The sequence below is a fragment of the Gossypium arboreum genome, chromosome 3 (assembly GCF_025698485.1).
Source record: "Gossypium arboreum isolate Shixiya-1 chromosome 3, ASM2569848v2, whole genome shotgun sequence".
NCBI lineage: Eukaryota > Viridiplantae > Streptophyta > Magnoliopsida > Malvales > Malvaceae > Gossypium > Gossypium arboreum.
This window is the reverse complement of record NC_069072.1, coordinates 115,730,419-115,751,642: the sequence shown is the minus strand read 5'-3', so window position 1 is coordinate 115,751,642 and position 21,224 is coordinate 115,730,419.

The window sequence follows — 21,224 nt, the reverse complement described above, 5'->3', positions numbered from 1 at the left end:
GGATCAATCCTCGATATTTAATGGTTTCAAAGACACACCCCACCATCATACTTCGTTTAGTTCGGCTCTCTTGTACACATGGTGAACACTTAGTACCACTCATGCGACCTAGCCGATTTGTCTCGTAGCTCTCTTGTCTACATGGTGTCCGTCACTTGGAATCACGCATGCGACCCAGCTACATTTATCTTTCACGTAGCTCTCTTGTCTACATGGTGTCCTTCACTTGGAATCACGCATGCGACCTAGCTACATTTATCTTTCACGTAGCTCTCTTGTCTACATGGGATACATCTCGTATCACACATGTGACCTAGATACTACAGGGTGTCTCGTAGCTTTCTTGTACACATGATGTGCACTCGGCATCATACATGTGACCTAGCTACGCTCCATCTATTTTATTCGATTTTTCCGAATGTTCAACCAGGGATCTCTCTCTATTATTTATTTCCATTCTTCCAATAGTCGATTTATACTTCAACATCAGCTAGTATATACATATAATAGGCTGAAATATAAGAATGTACATGAAATTATTGTAATATTTACATACAAACTTACCTTGGTGCAAAATGTGGAAATTTTGCAATTTAATCCAAAACTTTTTCCTTCCCTGCTCGAGATCAATTCTGCGTCTTTCTTGATCTATAATAACACATTTAGCTCATTTAATACTCATACTATTTATTTCAATCCAAAATCACATCATGGAAAAATTACATTTTGCCCCTAACTTTACAAAATTACATTTTTGCCCCTAGGCTCGGAATTAATTTCAGCCCTTATTCTTATGTTTTATGATATGCTGAACATTTTCTCTTCTACAACCACATCAAATTCTCACTCTATCATATAGTTATGAACAATAGGTATTTTTACCGATTATGCCGTTTTACTCGTTTTCACTTAAAACCGAGTAGCACAAGTTATTTAACATAATTTAAAACCTCATATTCTATCATAAAACATCAAAATACACAAATTTCACCTATGGGTATTTTTCCAAATATGAACCCTAGGTTAAATTATTACTAGCATAAGCTTAATCGAGCTTCCGGGATTCCAAAAACGTAAAGAACATTAAAAACGGGGCTTGGAATCACTTACTATGGAGCTTGAAAATTGAAGAAACCCTAGCTATGGAGAGAGGGAGAATTCGGCAGCAACTAAGGAGGATGATGACCAATTTTGTGTTATTTTTCCCATTTTATTTCATTTAATATCCAAATGACCAAAATGCCCCTCCTTACTAAACTTTCAAAATTCCTTCCATGTCCTAATTTTGTCCATGAACTTAAAATTGGTCAAATTGCTATTTAAGACCTCCTAATTAATATTCCAAAACAATTTCATACTAAAAACTTCTGGGATGCAAATTTTGCAACTTATTCGATTTAGTCCCTATTTTCAATTTAAGCACTTTAGGCATAGAATTTCATCACGAAATTTTCACACAATCATGCAATCATATCATAAACCCCAAAATAATTATAAAACAATTATTTCTATCTCGGATTTGTGGTCACAAAACCACTATTCCGATTAGGCCCTAATTCGGGTTGTCACAAACTCAATGTGTAACATAACCCAACCGTAGCCCAAAACAGATCAAACCTCAGAGTCAGACTTATCTGGGCCTTGGCCTAGTACAGAAATCAGAATGAAACCCATAGGCCCATAGCAAATATAGAAAAAATATATCATGAATGCAGAAATCCCAACCCAGAGCCATCCATAACACCCCCGTACCAGCCTTACACCATGTGGGGAGACTACTCGACCCACCCAACCGCTACACACCACAGAAATTGCAGCGAGGCTGCTAGATATTGTGACGAAGTCACCAGATACAGATATTGTGGCTAGGCCACTAGAACACACACACACACACACATATATATATATATATATATATATATATGTGTGTGTGGAGAAGCCACCAGATTGCAGTGAGGCTGCCAGATATTGTGACGAAGTCACCAGAACAGATATATGTGGCGAGGCCACCAGATTGCAGTGAGGCTACCAGAACGCTTCCTCCATCAATATAAAACCATGTCCCATGCAACAGAAATAATATGTCATGGTATACGTATACAGAAACAGAACATCATGCTTTTCAGAAAAAAATAACCGCAAGGGTAAAATCGTAATTTTGCATGCATAAGGGTATTTCAGTAATTATTACCTATTTCTAAGGTTTCATGCTTATTCTAACGTTTACCAAGTAATCAGAAGTACTTACCTCGTGTTTTTACCAAAGTGGGCCTGTTGGCCCATTGGCCCATTTTCGGCCTATTAAGCCCAAAAATACCGTTGTGCACGAAAATGCACACTCTGCATTGTAATCATCCAAATGCACTATATTCATTAACAACTGTCTCAAAAGCACTCACACGCTCGCGAGTTCACAAAATACCAACGTTTCGGTATTCCGGCTTTTACCGATACAGTCTAAGGGAGGGTGTCGTTTAGACACCTAGTTGATGACGATTGATGACGATATCTGCCACGCGATAATCCTACAATCGATCACTAACACATTAGACTCACGAATTAAGGATAACTAACATAAATCCACGTCAACTAACCCAATCATCACACAAGTTAGTCATTTACGCACGAGGGGTAAAATAGTCATTAACACACTGGGGGCAAAATGGTAATTTTACCCCACAAGGGTATCTCGGTAATTCTACCTTACAGAGGTATTTTGGTATTTCTACCCTACAAGGGTATTTCGATAATTCTACCCTATAAGGGTATTTCGGTAATTCTACCCTACAGGGGTATTTCAATAATTCTACCCTACCGGGGTATTTCGGTAATTCTATCTTACAGGGGTATTTCGGTAATTCTACAACTTATCCAATTGGGCCTACGGACCCATTGGGACCACATGGCCCATTTCAGCCCATCGTTGCCCGAAATAGCCGTCCTACTGCTAGAGTAATGAGAAATACACACCTGTTAGGAGACTGCAGTTAATCCGCGCTCCAAACACTCTTGGCTGACGCCCAACCCAAACGAGCTCGTCACAAAGCAAAAGGGATCAGCCAAGAAGGGTATGCCTACTCTCCTCAAGGTTTGCTCTATTTAAAGCCAGCTCTCCATCTACTCTTCTGTTAGCTTCCCGATGTGGGATCCCTCCATCACCAGAGTTTAAAACCAACATCAACTCTTGCCGTCCCAACATAGCAAAATAATCAACCTTTGCGTGCCAAGGGATTCGAACCAAGGTTCTCGCACATGCCAACTCACGCCACCACCACTAGGCCATCAACTTATTTGTGTCATAAATCCAACACATTAAACTTTAAAGCGCACCTAATTACTTCCAGATTTATTGAAAAGAAAAACCAAAATATATTGCAAGAGCCAATACTTGAACCTTGGACCCTTTGCTTCCTCTATGGCGTCACTTTCTTGTCCCCTAAGTGGCGCCACCTTGCCACTACACCACACTTCTTTTTGTGTCATCTTTTACCCCTTTACTCTTAAAAGCCCAAACGCCAATTGCATCACCTATTCATAAAATTAAACTTCCGAAGACTACCACGGATTTAACTTAAGTTTGGGCCTTCCAAAGGCCCACTAACCTACTAAAATATATATCTTAACCAACCAGAACACAGACAAATTTTAAAAATCACAGAAACACAGAAAACCCAAAAATTGGGGTGTTACAACTCTACCCTCCTTAAAGAAATTTCGTCCTCGAAATTTTACCTGAATCAAACAGATGAGGATATTGTTGACGCATCGCCACTTCTGGCTCCCAAGTAGCTTCCTCTCTGCCATGATTACGCCATAGCACCTTTACTAGCGGAACTGATTTCCTCTTTAAAATCTTAACATCTCGATCCAAAATCTGCACAGGCTCTTCCTCAAAAGTCAAGTCTGTTTGGACCTCGATCTCTGCAACTGGCACAACATGAGTAGGGTCAGAACGATACCGCATTAACATGGAGACGTGAAAGACATCATGAATCCTATCCAATTCTGGAGGTAGCTCCAATTGATAAGCCACTGGACCCACTTGCTTAAGAATCTGATAAGGCCCAATGAACCGCGGACTTAACTTGCCTTTCCTCCCAAACCTTAATATTTTCTTCCAAGGTGAAACCTTCAAGAAGACCATATCACCCACAGAGTACTCAATTTCCTTGCGCTTCAAATCTGCATATGACTTCTGTCTATCAAATGCTTCCTTTGACCGGTCTCTAATCAACTTGACCTTATCCTCAGTATCTGCCACTAACTCAGGTCCAAGAACCTGTCGTTCACCCAACTCGGTCCAACAACTAGGTGTACGACATCCTCGCCCATACAGTGCCTCATAAGGAGCCATTCGAATTCTTGCCTGATAACTGTTGTTGTATGCAAACTCTGCCAACCGTAAGTAATCCTCCCAACTGCCTCAAAAGTCGATAACCCATCCCCTTAACATGTCTTCCAGAATTTAAATAACCCTTTCTGACTGACCATCAGTTTGAGGATGAAAGCCTGTACTAAGGTTCAACCGCGTACCCAACGCCTCATGTAACTTTTGCCAAAACTGAGATATGAATCTAGGATCTCAATCAGAAATAATCGACACTGGCACTCCGTGAAGTCGCACTATTTTCGCCACATACAATTTGGCTAGCTTCTGAAGTGAATAATCAGTCGGAAAGGTATGAAATGAGCAGATTTGGTCAACCTATCCACAATTACCCAAATCGAGTCCTTCTTCGACGGTGTCAAGGGTAACCCACTCACAAAATCCATGGTTACCCTTTCCCACTTCCAAAGTGGTACTTTCACTGGCTGCAAAAGTCCGGAAGGTAATTGGTGTTCAGCTTCCACTTGCTGACAAGTTAGACATTGCCCCACAACTTCCGTTACCTCTCGCTTCAATCCAGGCCACCAATACAATTCCTTTAAGTCACGATACATTTTACTCCCTCTACGATGCATAGTACACAGACCTCCATGAGCTTCTTTCAGAATTGCTAGCCTCAAGTCAGAGTCCTTCGGAATACAAACTCTACCTCGGTAACACAGAACTCCGTCACTGTTCAGTCCAAACTCAGAAGTATCCCCATTCTTAACCTGCCAGAATCGAGAAACCAAGGACTCATCCCTCGACTATTTTTCCTTAATCTCATCCACCCAGGTTGGCCTAACTTGCAGTTCTGCTAACAGACTACCGTCGTCATATATACTCAAACGAGCAAACATGGCTCTCAGATCAGATACAATTCTACGACTTAGGGCATCAGCCACCACATTAGCTTTGCCTGGGTGATACTCAATCGCGCAGTCATAACCCTTAAGTAACTCTATCCATCTCCGCTGCCTAAGGTTCAGCTCCTTCTGAGTCAGCAAGTACTTAAGACTCTTATGATCTGTGTATATAATACACCTTTCTCCGTACAGGTAACGTCTCCAAATTTTAAGCATAAAGATTACCGCTACATATTCCAGATCATGAGTAGGATAGTTAACTTCATGTGGTTTAAGCTGTCGTGATGCATAAGCAACCACTTTACCCTCTTGCATCAGCACACAACCCAACCCTACATGTGATGCATTACTGCATACGGTAAAATCTTTTCCAGACTCCGGCTGAATCAGTACAGGTGCCTCAGTCAGAACTTTCTTCAGCTTCAGTCCAAACAAATGATACTCCCTTCCTTATAAGCTTTGTCAAAGGCGCTACCATCACAGAAAATCCTTCCACACACCTTCTATAGTACCCAGCTAAACCCAAAAAACTTCAAACTTCTGACACTGATGTCGGTGGCTTCCATCCCAGAATCGCTTTAATCTTTCGAGGGTCTACCTTGATCCCTTCAGCAGAGACAACATGCCCCAAGAAAGTTACCTTTCTCAACCAGAACTCACACTTATTGAATTTCTCATAAAGCTCCTTCTCCTTCAGCACTTGTAGCACAATACGAAAGTGCACATCATGCTTCTCCGTAGTTTCAAAATAAACTAGAATATCGTCGATAAAGACGACCACGAATAGATCCAAGTATGGCTGGAACACTCGATTCATCAGATCCATAAATGCTGCAGGTGCGTTTGTCAACCCAAATGGCATAACCAAGAACTCATAGTGACCATACCGAGTTCTGAATGCTGTCTTGTGAATATCCACCTCCTTAACCCTCAACTGATGATTCCCAGATTGAAGGTCAATCTTGGAAAATGCTGAAGCTCTTCTAAGTTGGTCGAATAAATCATCGATTCTTGGCAGTGGGTACTTGTTCTTAATCGTCAGTTTGCTCAACTACTGATAATCAATGTACATCCACATTGACCCATCTTTCTTCTTTACGAACAACACTGGTGCTCCCCATGGAGACACACTTGGTCTAATGAAGCCTCTATCCAATAACTCTTGAATTCAGGCTTTCAGCTCCACCAACTCCTTCGGTGCCATCTTATAAGGTGCAATGGACACCGGTGCCGTTCCAGGCAACAAGTCGATTCCAAACTCAACCTCTCGATTCAGGGGCAAACTCGAAAGCTCCCCTGGAAAAACATCTTGAAAATCCTTGACGGTTCTAATTTTATCCACGGTTAGATCCTCAGTTTTCGATTAGCTTACAAATGCCAAATAAGCCTCACATCCCTTCCGAATCCACTTCTCGGCTCTCAATGCTGACACCACATTAGATAGATAATCCCTACGCTCGCCTATCACCAAAACCTCCTCATCCTTTGTGGTCTTTAACATTATTCGCTTAGCAGCACAATCCAGAGTAGCCCTATACTTAACAAGCCAATCCATTCCTAGAATGAGATCGAATTCTCTGAAAGGTAGCTCCATCAGATCTCCAGAGAAAACTTTTCCTTGACTTTCTATAGGCACATCTTTATACAGTTTATCTACCCTAACTGAGTGACCCAAAGGACTTAGTACAGATACCCCACTCACAGTCTCCTCAGAGCGCACACCCAGCGACCTAGATATAGCACATGCAACATATGAATGGGTAGATCCAACATCTATCAACGCAGTGTATGGCATATTGGAAATCAGAAACGTACTAGTTATGACGTTAGGTGCATCACCCTCATCTCAGTGACAAGCTGCATACACTAACGCCGACTGACGAGCCTTAGCAAATCTAGTACCCCTGCCAGGCGCTCCTCTTCCTCGACCGTTTCCATTACCACTTCTACCTTGCCCACGTTCTCTCAGAAACTGTGGTCCACCCCTCACTGGTTGAGCGACCCCGCTTCTAAAACTTGAACTCGATCCGTTCCCGGGATAATCCTTAACCCTATGCTCCATAGATCCTCATAAAAAATAAGCACTAGAACATTTCTGACACTCGCCCATATGCATCTTCCCACAATTCCTACAACCCCGCGGTCTAACAGCATTCATCGGTACTGCTCGAACTGGCTCCATTACCCTTGCTCTCTTAACATTCCTGTTCATACCACCTGAAAGTCCTGAATCTCTCCTAAAACAGTTTCGATCTTTCTCATGATTTTGTCTTTTTGTATGCTGTACTTCCTCAGCTATCTTAGCTTTCTCCACTAAAGCTGCAAAGTTACGCTTCCTATGCGGAGCAATCAGCACCCTAAGTTCATCTCTCAGACCATCCTCGAAGTGTACGCTATGCTCATACTCTATAGCGACAATCCCAGAAGCATACCGGCTCAGTCTCAGAAACTCAGACTCAGCCACTGGCTTACTCCCTTGGACCAGGTTCAGAAATTCTTTCCGGCGAGCGTCCACGTAACTAGCCCCAACATACTTTCCTTTGAAGGCTGTCTTAAATAGCTCCCAAGTCACACTATCAGCAGGAGTTCTATCTCTTACCGTGAGCCACCACTAATAAGCCTCATCCCTGAGTAACGATATGGCTCCCTTCAGCTTCTGCCCCACAGAGCAGTCCAGATCATCCATAATCGGCTCTGTGGCTTCTATCTAAAACTCAGCCACATTCGGAGCTACACCAGATATGCCCCTAAATTTCTCTGCTCCATTGGCCCGGAGCCGCTCAGAAATAGACCCCCGAATTTCATTTCCCATACTTACCCCAGCAACCCTTTCCAAAACTCAGAGCATTGCCTGGGACAGAGCATCGTCCCCAGCACCTCGATCATGAGACTCTACCTCCATTGCCGGTGGTACCGGTGAATCTGCTGTCGGCACATGTCCTGAAGACGAAGATTCAGCCTGAGCATTACCTCGGCCATGTCCACGGCCTCTTCCACAAGCTGCTCGTGTACTCATTTCGTATTATCTAATTAAGAATTTTATGAATCAGTTTAATATTTCAGTGTTTATTACAGATGTCTTATGAATAATAGTAATTCAGAGTTTGAGTTTGTTTCCTTTTGCGGTAGCCTAGCTACAGTCTCAGTCTACTTATCAGAGTTTCTATAGTTCCAGTGTTACCCTAACTAAAGTACCATGATAAGGTTTTGTACAAGCATATAACAGATATTTCAGAAACAATCAGAAAGGCTCAGAAAACTTACAGACTTGGGCTGAAGATTCGGTGTACCACCTTCTAAAAAAAAACCTAACTTTAGAAAACCGATTTTAATCTTTAAAATCATCTATTTGTAAAGAGAAAATATTGGAAACATTCTCGAAAACAATTTATAATCAAGTTCCAAAAAAAACAATTTTCCAAAACCTTTATTCAGTGTTTCTTTACAAACTCTAATTTTTAGACCCGTTCCACAACCGAGTTGTTGCAACTTGGCTCTGATACCACTAAATGTAACACCCTAAACCCAGCCCAGACGTTATTGCCAGATTTGACGTGTCACATGGACTTACGACTTAGTATGCATTCGTTGGTTTAAGTGATTGGAGTAGTCTTTGTAAAAACAGCGGTTGAATGAAAGGCTGGTTTATCAATCTTTAGGCTATCCATTTGTTGTGCTTGTTGAGTGTTGGAAATGTTTATTAATTTTGAAAACCTGCGCAGCCTACCACTAGCAGTTTCGACATAGTATAAATATAATTAGAAAATAAAACCATAGCGGAAAAAGAAATTTAAATAGCGGCCTTATTACAACTTAAAACCCAAAATTAAATTAGAATATAAAAATAATAAAAATAAACTAACTTAAAAAAACCAACTTTGCAGATGATGTGGCCACTCCGAATCCCTCACGGCTCCAAGCCCACTATGGTTGGGGATTTCCTACAGAGATGAAAACAAAGGGTGAGTTCGGTAAACTCAGTGTGTAACATAACCCAACTATAGCCCAAAACAGATCAAACCTCAAAGTCAGACTTATCTGGGCCTTGGCCCAGTACAGAAATCAGAATGAAACCCATAGGCCCATAGTAGATACAGAACAAATATATCATGAATGTAGAAATCCCAACCCAGAGCCATCCATAACACCCCCGTACCAGCCTTACACCATGTGGGGAGACTACTCGACCTACCCAACCGCTACACACCACAGAAATCGTAGCGAGGCTGCCAGATATTGTGACGAAGTCACCAAATACAGATATTGTGGCTAGGCCAGAATATATATATATATATGTGGCGAAGCCACCAGATTGCGATGAGGTGCCGGATATTGTGACGAGTCACCGTATCAGATATATGTGGCGAGGCCACCGGATTGCAAATGAGGTCGCTGTAACTCTTCCTCCATCAATATAAACCCATGTCCCATGCAATGAAATAATATGTCATGGCATACGATACGTAAAATGTAACATCATGCTTTTCAGAAAAAAATAACTATAGGGGTAAAATCGTAATTTTGCATGCATAAGGGTATTTCAGTAATTATTACCTATTGCTAAGGTTTCATGCTTATTCTAACGTTTACCAAGTAATTAGAAGTACTTACCTTGTGTTTTTACCAAAGTGGGCCCGTTGGCCCGTTGGCCCGTTTTCGGCTCATTAAGCCCAAAACTACCGTTGTGCACGAAAATGCACACTCTACATTGTAATCATCCAAATGCACCATATTCATTAACAACTGTCTCACGAGCACTCACACGCTCGCGAGTTCACAAAATACCAACGTTTCGGTATTTCGGCTTTTACTGATTCAGTCTAAGGGAGGGTGTCGTTTAGACACCTAGTTGATGACGATTGATGACGATATCTGCCACGCGATAATCCTACAATCGATCACTAACACATTAGACTCACGAATTAACAATAAGTAACATAAATCCACGTCAACTAACCCAATCATCACACAAGTTAGTCATTTACGCACGAGGGGCAAAATAGTCATTCAACACTCTAGGGGAAAATGGTAATTTTACCCCACAAGGGTATCTCGGTAATTCTACCCTATAAGGGTATTTCGGTATTTCTACCCTACAAGGGTATTTTGGTATTTCTACCCTACAGGGGTATTTCAATAATTCTACCCTACAGGGGTATTTCAGTAGTTCTACCTTACAGGGGTATTTCGATAATTCTACAACTTATCCACTTGGGCCTATGGACTCATTTTAGCCCATCGCGACCCGAAATAGCCGTCCTACTGCTAGAGTAATAAGAAATACACACCTGTTAGGAGACTGCAGTTAATCCGAGCTCCAAACACTCTTAGCTGACGCCCAACCCAAACGAGCACGTCACAAAGCGAAAGGGATCAGCCAAGAAGGGTATGCCTGCCCTCTTCATGGTTTGCTCTATTTAAAGCTAGCTCTCCATCTACTCTTATGTTAGCTTCCCGATGTGGGATCCCTCCATCACCAGAGTTTAAAACCAACACCAACGCTTGCCGTCCCAACATAGAAAAATAATCAACCTTTGCGTGCCAAGGGATTCGAACCAAGGTCCTCACACATGCTAACTCACGCCACCACCACTAGGCCATCAACTCATTTGTGTCATAAATCCAACACATTAAACTTTAAAGCGCACCTACTTGCTTCCAGATTTATTGAAAAGAAAAAGCAAAATATATTGCAAGAGCCAAGACTTGAACCTTGGACCTCTTGCTTCCTCTATGGTGTCACTTCCTTGTCCCCTAAGTGGCGCCACCTTGCCACTACACCACACTCCTTTTTGTGTCATCTTTTACCCCTTTACTCTTAAAAGCCCAAACACCAATTGCATCACCTGTTCATAAAATTAAAATTCCAAAGACTACCACGGATTTAACTTAAGTTTGGGCCTTCTAAAGGCCCACTAACCTCCTAAAATATATATTTTAACCAACCAGAACACACACAAATTTTAAAAATCACAGAAACACAGAAAACCCAAAAATTGGGGCGTTACATGCTTGAACCCAAGAGTTCTCAAACTCTTCCCGGAACACATAACCACTGAAGTAGACATGCACTTGTCTCACATTCTTACTCAAGGCTTAAAACTTCTAGGCCCAAAATTCGGGGCGTTACAAAATCTAAATAGACCAAAAACACATATAGTTAATATCATAATTATTTTTCACTTCTAAGATCATATATATATCCTTGGCCGAATATACTTATTCATATATGAATACATATAAATCACAATTACAAGGTTACATATACTATACATTTGGCCAATTATAGATTTTCATATACACATATACTTTCATTTGCATCATGAATACACCATTAAATCGAATGTATACTTTCACATAAGCATACATGTAGTTCACATTAACAAGTAACATTTATATAATCAATTCAAACATCTAACTTACCATAATTTCATAACATAGTATGAATACATACCTAAACCTTTTAACTCAATTTTTCATTCGGTCTTAACTTATTATTGCCCGTTGAACCATTTGGAATTGAATAGGATACTCGTATAATCACGCATACCATACAATGCCAACGTCCCAAGCGTGGTCTTACATGCAATCACATATCGATGCCATTGTCCCAGACAAGGTCTTACACAAATCAAATACGATGCCTATGTCCCAAACATGGTCTTACACGTAATCACATATCAATGCCAACGTCCCAGATGTGATCTTACACGAGAACACATATCAGAAATCCTATTTCATGACATATGTATCCTAGCTACTCCTAAGGTTCGTACGGGGCTTTCAAACGTCGTAACTCAATCGAATCATATACATAGATTCAAAGCTTATACATATTTGGCTTCCACATGTATTATATCACATTATTAATTTCATCATATATAGTTCGTACTTAGTCAAATAAATAACATCTATTTGCTTATAAACTTACCTCGGACAACAATAATCGGAACGGGAAGACTAATCGACAACTTTGGTTTTCCCCTGATCCAAATCCAATTTCTTTTGTTCTTGACCTAAACATATTCAAATTAAACTCATTCAAATTTCATTCAATTTAGTCCAAAAACACATAAATGGGAAAATTACCATTTTGCCCCTAACATTTAACACTTTTTACAAATTAGTCCAAATTGCACAAAACACAAAACATCCAAAATTTGAATACACTATGCTTAGGCTGAATGTTCCTTGTGTTCATACAATCCATACATTTCATTTATTTTACATTTTAGTCCTTCAATTTATTATTTTTTTAATTTAGTCATAATTACTCAAAATCATCAAAAATTCCAATACAAAACATATTAATCCAAAACATATATTTCATAATTCATCAACTAACATCACAAAGCTCAATTATTCATCAATGGTATAACTCAAAATATTCATCAAAATCAGAAATTCAAGCATGGGCTTTGTACATTACACTGCAACGATCTCAAAAACGTAAAAGTTATCAAAAACTGAGCTATTTACATACCTTAATCAAGCTCCAACAATGGCTGAACCTATGGAAACCTTATTTCTTTTTTCTTTTCTTTTATATTCGGTCATGCAAAAATAATATGAACGCATGGTTTTAATTTTATGTTTTATATTATATTAACTTAATAATCATTTTACATTTTTAACCTTTATAAATTAATATGAAATCTTTTTAATGGTTGTCCACAACCATCCATCACTTATAGTTATGGTATAATTGCAACTTAGATACCCTAATTTGAAAAGACAACAACAATTCGTCCCTTTCACATTTAACCATCAAGTTTTCATTTTACGCTATTAAGCCCTTTTTATTAAATCGGCACTCATACGGAAAAATTAAAATACGAAAATTTCACAAATATAAATTCACACATAATAAACAAAAATAATAATTTTAAAACATTTTTCTTACTCGAATTCGTGGTCTCGAAACACCGTTCTGAATAGGGTCTAAATCGGGCTGTTACAAGAAAAATATTTTAATATTATTTTCTATGCTTATTATATGTGAATTAGTATGTGTGGAAATTTCATATGAAAATTTGATCGTTTGTGTGCTCAATTTGATAAAAGGACCTAATCGCGCAAAATGTAAAAGATGTGATCTAATTGTTAAAGTATCAAATTGCCATGTCTTTATTTATGTGGGGTCCTTATATTATTATTAAACCATTAGCTTATTGGATGAACAAATATGTCCTTAGTGGTGGATTTTTTTTAATGTATGTTCATTAAGCGTAAATTTGGAATTTGATTATTAAGCTTAATTAAATAAAACAAAGCATAAAAATTATGCCATTTTATGTTCATCTTGCTGAAAATACAAAAGAAAAAGAAGAAGAATAAGCAAGCTATGGTTCGGCCATTGTTCACTCTGAATTAGGTATGTATTTTGATTGGTTTTTGATAATTTCTACGTTTTTGTGATCGTTGCTTTGTGTTCTATAAAGCCCATGTCTCAATTTCTGATTTTGTTGATGATTTTGAGTTATGTCATTGATGAAACTATGAGTTTTATGAAGTTTTATGATAGTATATGAAAGCCTGATGTTGCGTTAACATGTTTTGTCTTTAAATTTTTTATGAATATGAGTAATTTGGACTAAATTGTGAAAATGAGAAATTGAGGGGCTAAACTATGAAATAAATGAAATATGTAGGGTTGTGTGAGCTAGGGAAAAATTTGGCTAAGCTTGTATAAAAGAAAATTTTGTGTATTTTGTGATTTTATGAAATAGGGACTAAAGTGTCAAAATGTAAAAATGTGAGGGTTAATTTGTAAAATACCCTAAAAATGTGTTTTTGGATTGAATTGAATGATTTGGTGAATAAAAGAGTTAATTTTGAATTTATATAGATCAAGGACCAAAGAAAATGGATTTAGACTGGGAAAAGTCGAAAGTCGTCAAGTAGTTGATTCCGTTCGTTCGAATCAGTATGAAGTAAGTCGATATACAAATAAATGTGTTTTAAATAGAACTATTATTGTTTATATGCTCTTTAACAATGATGAATGATTATATGAGTTGAGTATGAGATATGTGAGAAAGTTTTGACAAAGTTTTGACGTCTGAAAAGTCCGGTACGAACCATAGAAATAGTTAGGATACATATGTCATGACATAGGATCCGATATGTGTTTTCGTGTAAGACCACGTCTGGGACATTGGCATCAACTTATGATTTACGTGTTAGACCATGTCTGGGACATCAGCATCGTATTTGATTTCGTGTAAAACCTTGTCTGGGACAGTGCCATCGTTATTTTGATTACATGTAAGACCACGTCTAGGACGTTGGCATTATATGAGCTTTTTAAGCTATCCGAGTATCCTTATTGATTCCTAACGGTTTAACGGGCATTCTAGGAAAATGGATGACTATGTGAATGTGTATCCAATGCAGGTAAGTTTGAATTGTATACCATGTTTTAGAATGAAAGGTAAGTATATGTACCTTGGTGAACATATGATATAAGTATGAGTTGCTATGAGAATGAAATATGATATGTATATGTGAATGTGAATCATGATCAAATGAACTATGAGAGATATATGGCTATGTGAATGTATTTTGCCTTGAATTATATGAATGAATTGATTTAGATTGATGTCATGTGTTAAGTTTATTTGTATATGGATAACTAAGCTTTAGAAAGCTTACTTTGTGTGTGTTTTCAACTATTTTATAGATATCGAAGCTATTAGGAGCTTGGGGATCATCGAGGATCATCACCACACTATCGAACTATATTTTGGCACCTTCTGAAAATGTATATATTGAAGTATGGCATGTATAGGCTAGAAGTTTGTGAATATGTTTGGTAATGTATATCTAGCCATGTGATATGGCTTGGTTTTGGTTATATTTATGAATGTCTTTTGAGCATAAACTATGTGATGCAATAATGTTCATAGGATGTGTTCATGAATGACCTAGTGAGAAATGGTCAATTTGGTAAGTTAGTAATGTGGTTTGGTTATGGAAATGGTATGATTTACATATGAGAATAAATGTGAAACTCAATGATAAGAACAAGTATAATTGAATATGTTTGGTAGGTAAATATGGTTTGTTTTAGTTTGGATAATGAGCATGAATTTAGTTGATGAATATATGATATGAATGATGACTATTTTGTGGTTGAAATTGGTTGGAAACATGATGTATTTGATGCATGAATGGTATTTGTAAGAGGACCCTAAAGGTGTGGCATTAGGCCTTCCAAATGGCCTATTTTTGCCTACACGAGTAGGGACACGGGCATGTGTCTCAACCGTGTTACTCAATGCCATTTCAAAATGAACCTGGGCAGACCACACGGTCGCACACATAGGTGTGTGTTAGGCAGTGTGGCCAAGTCAGTTTCGAGCATAGGTTAGCCTCCCTAAGTTTCACACGACTTGGCACACAGGTGTGTCTTATGGCCGTGTGGTCAAGTCAGTATGTATGCCCTGTTTTGCCACAGCTTAGACACACGGGCGTGTCTAATACCGTGTGAGGCACATGACCTGTTCACACGGGCGTGTAACCATTGTAACTTTGAAAAAAAATGTTTAAGTTTCGAAAAATTTGTATGTGTTTGGTTTAGTCCCTACCCTTTTCTAAAGCATGTTTAAGGCCTCGTTGACCTATGTAAGGGACTCTGTATTGATGTATAACTATGATGCTATGATGATTGTGAAATGAATGTTAAATGTTTCGATATGTCCGATATTGCCTCTTAACCCTAGTAAGGCGACGGATATGGGTTAGGGGTGTTACACTTAATGATTGTCCATCTTTGTCCACTCACAATTAAAATCATCTAATTACCATTTAAGGCCACCATAAGTAAAAGCCAAAGCTATTTGACATCTTTGACTAATAGAACATACATTTTACATTTTACGCGATTTAGTCCTTTTTACCGAATTAAGAATTCAAATAGTAAAATTTCTATACGAAACTTTCACACATACATGCTATCATGCTATAAACACATAAAATAATATTAAAATAATTTTCTGACATTGGATTTGTGGTTCCAAAACCACTGTTCAGATTTAGCCAAAATTGGGATGTTACACATTATTCGAAGCTCGACCCGACAAGCATTTTCAACAAGTAGGAGCACCCACAAAGAATATGGATTGGGCAAGGGAAAAACACCCATGGAAAGAAGGCGTTCATCTCCTTTAGATGGTTCAAATGACGACTGAATTGAACTTTTTAATGTTTTAAAAAGGATTTTATTAATTTCTCTGAAAATGATTTTAATTTATTTGCTTAGGAGTAGTAGTAATGGAATGTTAGTTTTTTTGTTTTCTGTTAAATTTTTCCATGTAGGACTCCCACATAAAGGAGGCATAACAATTAGAGCTTTCAACAAGTAATGGAAGAAGCACCCACCAATAGTCTACGAAACTATCACGATCAATCGAATAACTTCTGTCTTTATCTTTTTAAGGGTTACACATTGAGGATAATGTGTTATCTAAAATGTGGGAGTGACATAGAAAATTTGTAGTTGTTTTAAAATTTAATGCTTTAAATTTTTTATGCTTTTCTTTGATTTTTCCTTGTCATTTATGTACTTGAGCTTGAAGAAATACAAATGATTGGTTAGGAGCATGTACATAGGTTGCTTTTATGAACAATAAATTTCGCATAAAGATAGAAGATTTTAAATTTATTATTATTAGACTATTAAGTCCTACTTATTATGCTGTAAATACACATTAAAGTAATTGAATGTACCAAATGATATAAAAAATACAAGAGAAAGAGCATGCTAGTATGAATGATAAATTGTGAAATTCGTGGTTCTTTGGTTGATTAGAGTTGTGATTATTGAGATACCTAAGGATGACCTAAGCCATTGTTTGGAATACACCTAATGCCAAACAACTAACACTGTTACTTATCTTTAGTATCGATTTTTGAGCCAGAAAACACTTCTTGATGAACTTTGTACAAAACTCCAGCCAAAATATATATTTGTACTTATCCTTTTTCGTCGTTCCTTAACTGCATGACTATAGATGGCTGGCCATACATATTAAGGGTTAAGTAGTTACATTATGGCAGATTTTGTAAAAAGAGAGTGAAATAGGAAGGATTAGTGTGATATAGTAATTATAGGTTAGCTAATATGTGCAACAAAAGAAAATTTCAAGAAGGAAATCAAAATGAGTAGAAAAAATACTTGAAATGTAAAAGCATTTGTGAGTGAGATGTATTGAAAATGAAAAATGTGGCAAAGTCACAAAAGTAGAAAAGCTCATTCATTAATGTACAAAAGCTCATGAGCTAATCATGATTGTTATATTAGGCTGTAATATCCTATGTGGAGAAATAGGAAAGGTGAGAAAATGAGACATAAGGCAGTGAGCGGGAAAAGGTTACTAAGGGGGAGAATAGGAGACCATATGATGTGTCAAACTATTTTCGTGCTTAAAACTATTTGATCCTTACTATTCTTGAAATCCATACCTGTCCTAAGCCTTAGAACGTTACAAGCCGAAAAGCCCTATACGACTTAGGTAAACTTATTCACAATACGAAATCATACTGAATAATTGCATTTATAACTATTTGTATTCTGCTAGGATAATCAAATTACTTGTATAATTTATTGATGGATTTATACATTTGATACCCTTAATACTTGTATGTTTTGTAATATACTGAACTTAAGTATTTGATATAAAAATGGTGAGTCAATTATATCTCATGCCAAGATTATGTGTGAATATCAAATACCTATTCATATGCTCCAAAGCTAACACTTATACCATATTGGCCCAATGGTCGTCTTTTAATTTATAGTGTTTTTTCATATTGCTTGAGGACAAGCAATGACTGAAGTGTAGGGGAGTTTGATCTACCGTAATACGGTGTAGCAAATTAAACTAGTTTTCATATTTTAGGAGCTTGAACATAAGCATTTTAGTTGTGTTTTAATTAAATTTTTGCAAGTTTAGTAATGTTTAATAAAAAGTGTAATTTGAAACTTTTATTGACCTTAAAGGCCGAATGAGGCGTAAGGGTGAGCTAATATACTTTACGAGTGTGCAAAAGACCATTAAAAGGCGTATTAACTCAATATTGATCACTAGGTTGCAACATGGAGCATTGGATGTCGCAACATAGGGAGTAGAACTGAAGAAGTCCAAGACTACCTTCAATGTCACGACACAGCATGAGGATGTCATGACATACCCCTAAAGATACCCTGAAGAAGAGTATACTACCATCGATGTCACGGAATAGGACCTGATGTGTCGTGAAATCGCCTTTGTACAAGAAATTAATACAGGCCAGGGGCATTTTGGTCAGCACAATCAAATTTTTAGCTTGGAATGTCAGCTAAACTAAGGTTAAAGATAACAACCATTCTACATGTATAAATAGGCTCAGCTAACACATGTTATCGACACCTTTTACTATTATATAAATTTTTTCTTTAGTTTTAGTCTTTAGTTTTTCTCTTTTCTTATGTTTTGGATTTTACTTCCATTCTTGTTATTTACTTTTGGGAGATAAATCATATTTGGAAAAAGTGTTCAAACTCTATGAGGATTTTGTGCCTAAATTCAATATAATTAAGCTTCTTCTAAACTCTATTCTTGAAATTGTTCTTTATATTCATTCTTTCATTCAAGTTTATATTGTTTACTAGATCCATGAGGAACTAATCCTCCTGTGAGGGATTAGCGAGTGTAGTTATGAATAATTAATTGTTTTGTAGGGATTTCCTAATGGATCAGTTGTTTAGGTAAGGAAGAACCTAAACCCCTAGGCCTGACAACCTTAGGAAGTCATCAAGGAGGAAATTAACCCAAAATTGGTATGGCCTATCCGTGAACACCATAACCTTGAATCGTTTGGACTGTGAGGTCGAAAGATAAGTAGTTCTTGCTGACTCAATATTTCTATGGATGTAATGGAAGATCCTACTATGGTATTGACTAGTTGGTTGAACAAGAACACCCAAGATGACAGTTGATTACGATTACCAAAGTGAGCTAATCACCCTTGCCCATATTTGATATATATTTTCTTATTTGATTTCTTACTTCTTGTTTATTTAATTTAACTTTATTTCTTTTCTTATTATTTTTATCCAAAAACCCTTCTATAATTCTTCGTACTATAATTCAATTAAATTGTTAATTAGATCTATTTATGTTTAAATTAGAATTAATTTAGTGCTCGCCTCCCTTGGGTACAATCCTCGGAGTAGTTATTGTAAATATATTACAACTTGACCTATATACTTGCAGATACCATTTTTCACATCTTTTGTGCAGGATTTCTACTTTGGACGTTGGTAGCAGTCAAAAATACATGTGTTCTGTGCGAGACGGATCCCTTTCATTCGTAGCTTTTAATCGAACGACCTTTTCTACTATTTTCATACCATAAATTGCTTTGAGTGTGGGCTTGAACAACTATGAATCAAACATAGAATAAGAAATAATTTTCTTACTTTCAATAGAAAAATAAATCTCTCTCTATAGAAACCAAACTGTTATTCTCGAAAAATATAATTTATACTTAGAAATAAATTCTCACTATTTTTTAGCAAAATAACAATATTGAAAACTTTTGTGTTAATAGCACTACTAGTTTCATCTATTTATAAGGAGAGATTGAAGAATCTTAGTTAAATTTATAGAATAAAAATAATACATATTTGATAGAAAAACAAGTCCCCTAATTCTAAAAGGAGAGAGGGGCGGCCAACCCTAGTTCAATATACAAGGGTTGTAACACCCTGGAAATGGCGGGTACAAGGTTTGGCATATAATCTTAAAGTAGGATGATTGGTGGAGAAGTATTCGCCAAGTATATCTTTTGGCGTATAAAGTGGGCGTATACAGTTATGTGTTTAAGTTAACGAAGGTTCTATGTTGGATTTCTATGTTAGTTGGAATAAGATAATTGCCAAGTAAAATGTATAGAGGGTATGAGTTCACATCAGGAGTATAGTGCGCCCTTTTACTGTAATATTATCAAAGTTAAGTTGCAAGGTAAGCTGATTAGGAACCAACTGAATGTGAACTAGGATAATTAAAAGATAAGGGGATACCCAATTAGGTTTCTTGGAAGTTGTAGACCTTTGGACAATATAATTGTAAGGATGTGACATTTTTCAAGTCCCAATAAAGACTTAGACTACATTAATGGATAATCAGGTTAAAGAAAGAGGGAGTTTTCTTCTCTTTTTTTCTTTTTCAAGTAGCACTACTATCAATCTTAAGAAAATCCTAAAGTATTACCTTCTTTCTAAGTTAGAGTTGCAAATCAGGATCTCTGTTTGTGACTACTCCATGTCAAGGTAAGTTTTGTGACTTTGTATGTTAAATATATAAAAGATTAAGTCAAAATAAGTGCATGAATAATAAGATGAAGAAGTAAGGTTTTATATAAGGGTTCTATGGGTTTGTGATTATGGTAAATGATAAAGAATGATATGGCACACGTGCGGAACAAGATTATAGCTTGTCTAAGTTGTGGATTTAACCTAGATCTCTATACGAACGTAAACTGAAACAAAAACAATGAAAACAAATTAGTTGTCACAAAGTAGAGTCAAATGAAATTAAAACAAAAGAAAGATGAATTGGCTGGAAAATAGTCCAATAGAGAATGAATTAGGGTTTATTGGATTGAAAGAAACCATCCTTTGACCTCAAGAAAACTCCCCAACCAAATCTGGGAAAACAAAACACAAAACAGATTTGTTAGAAATGATTTTAAAGAGAAAATCAAATTGTTATCTGCAAGAATATTTGAAACAACAAGAAAATATTAAAACTCCTAATTTTGATGTGTTTCTTGATGGAACAAGATAGGAGAACGTATTTCTTGAAGCAACTTTAACCTTGAACAAAATCAATAAAATCAGCAAGCCAAAACAACAAGAAACTAACTTAAATAAGCAAGAAATGATAAATTAAGGATAGAAAAGATAAGATAATGTCCTAAGAAGCCTTAGAAACATTAAGAATCCA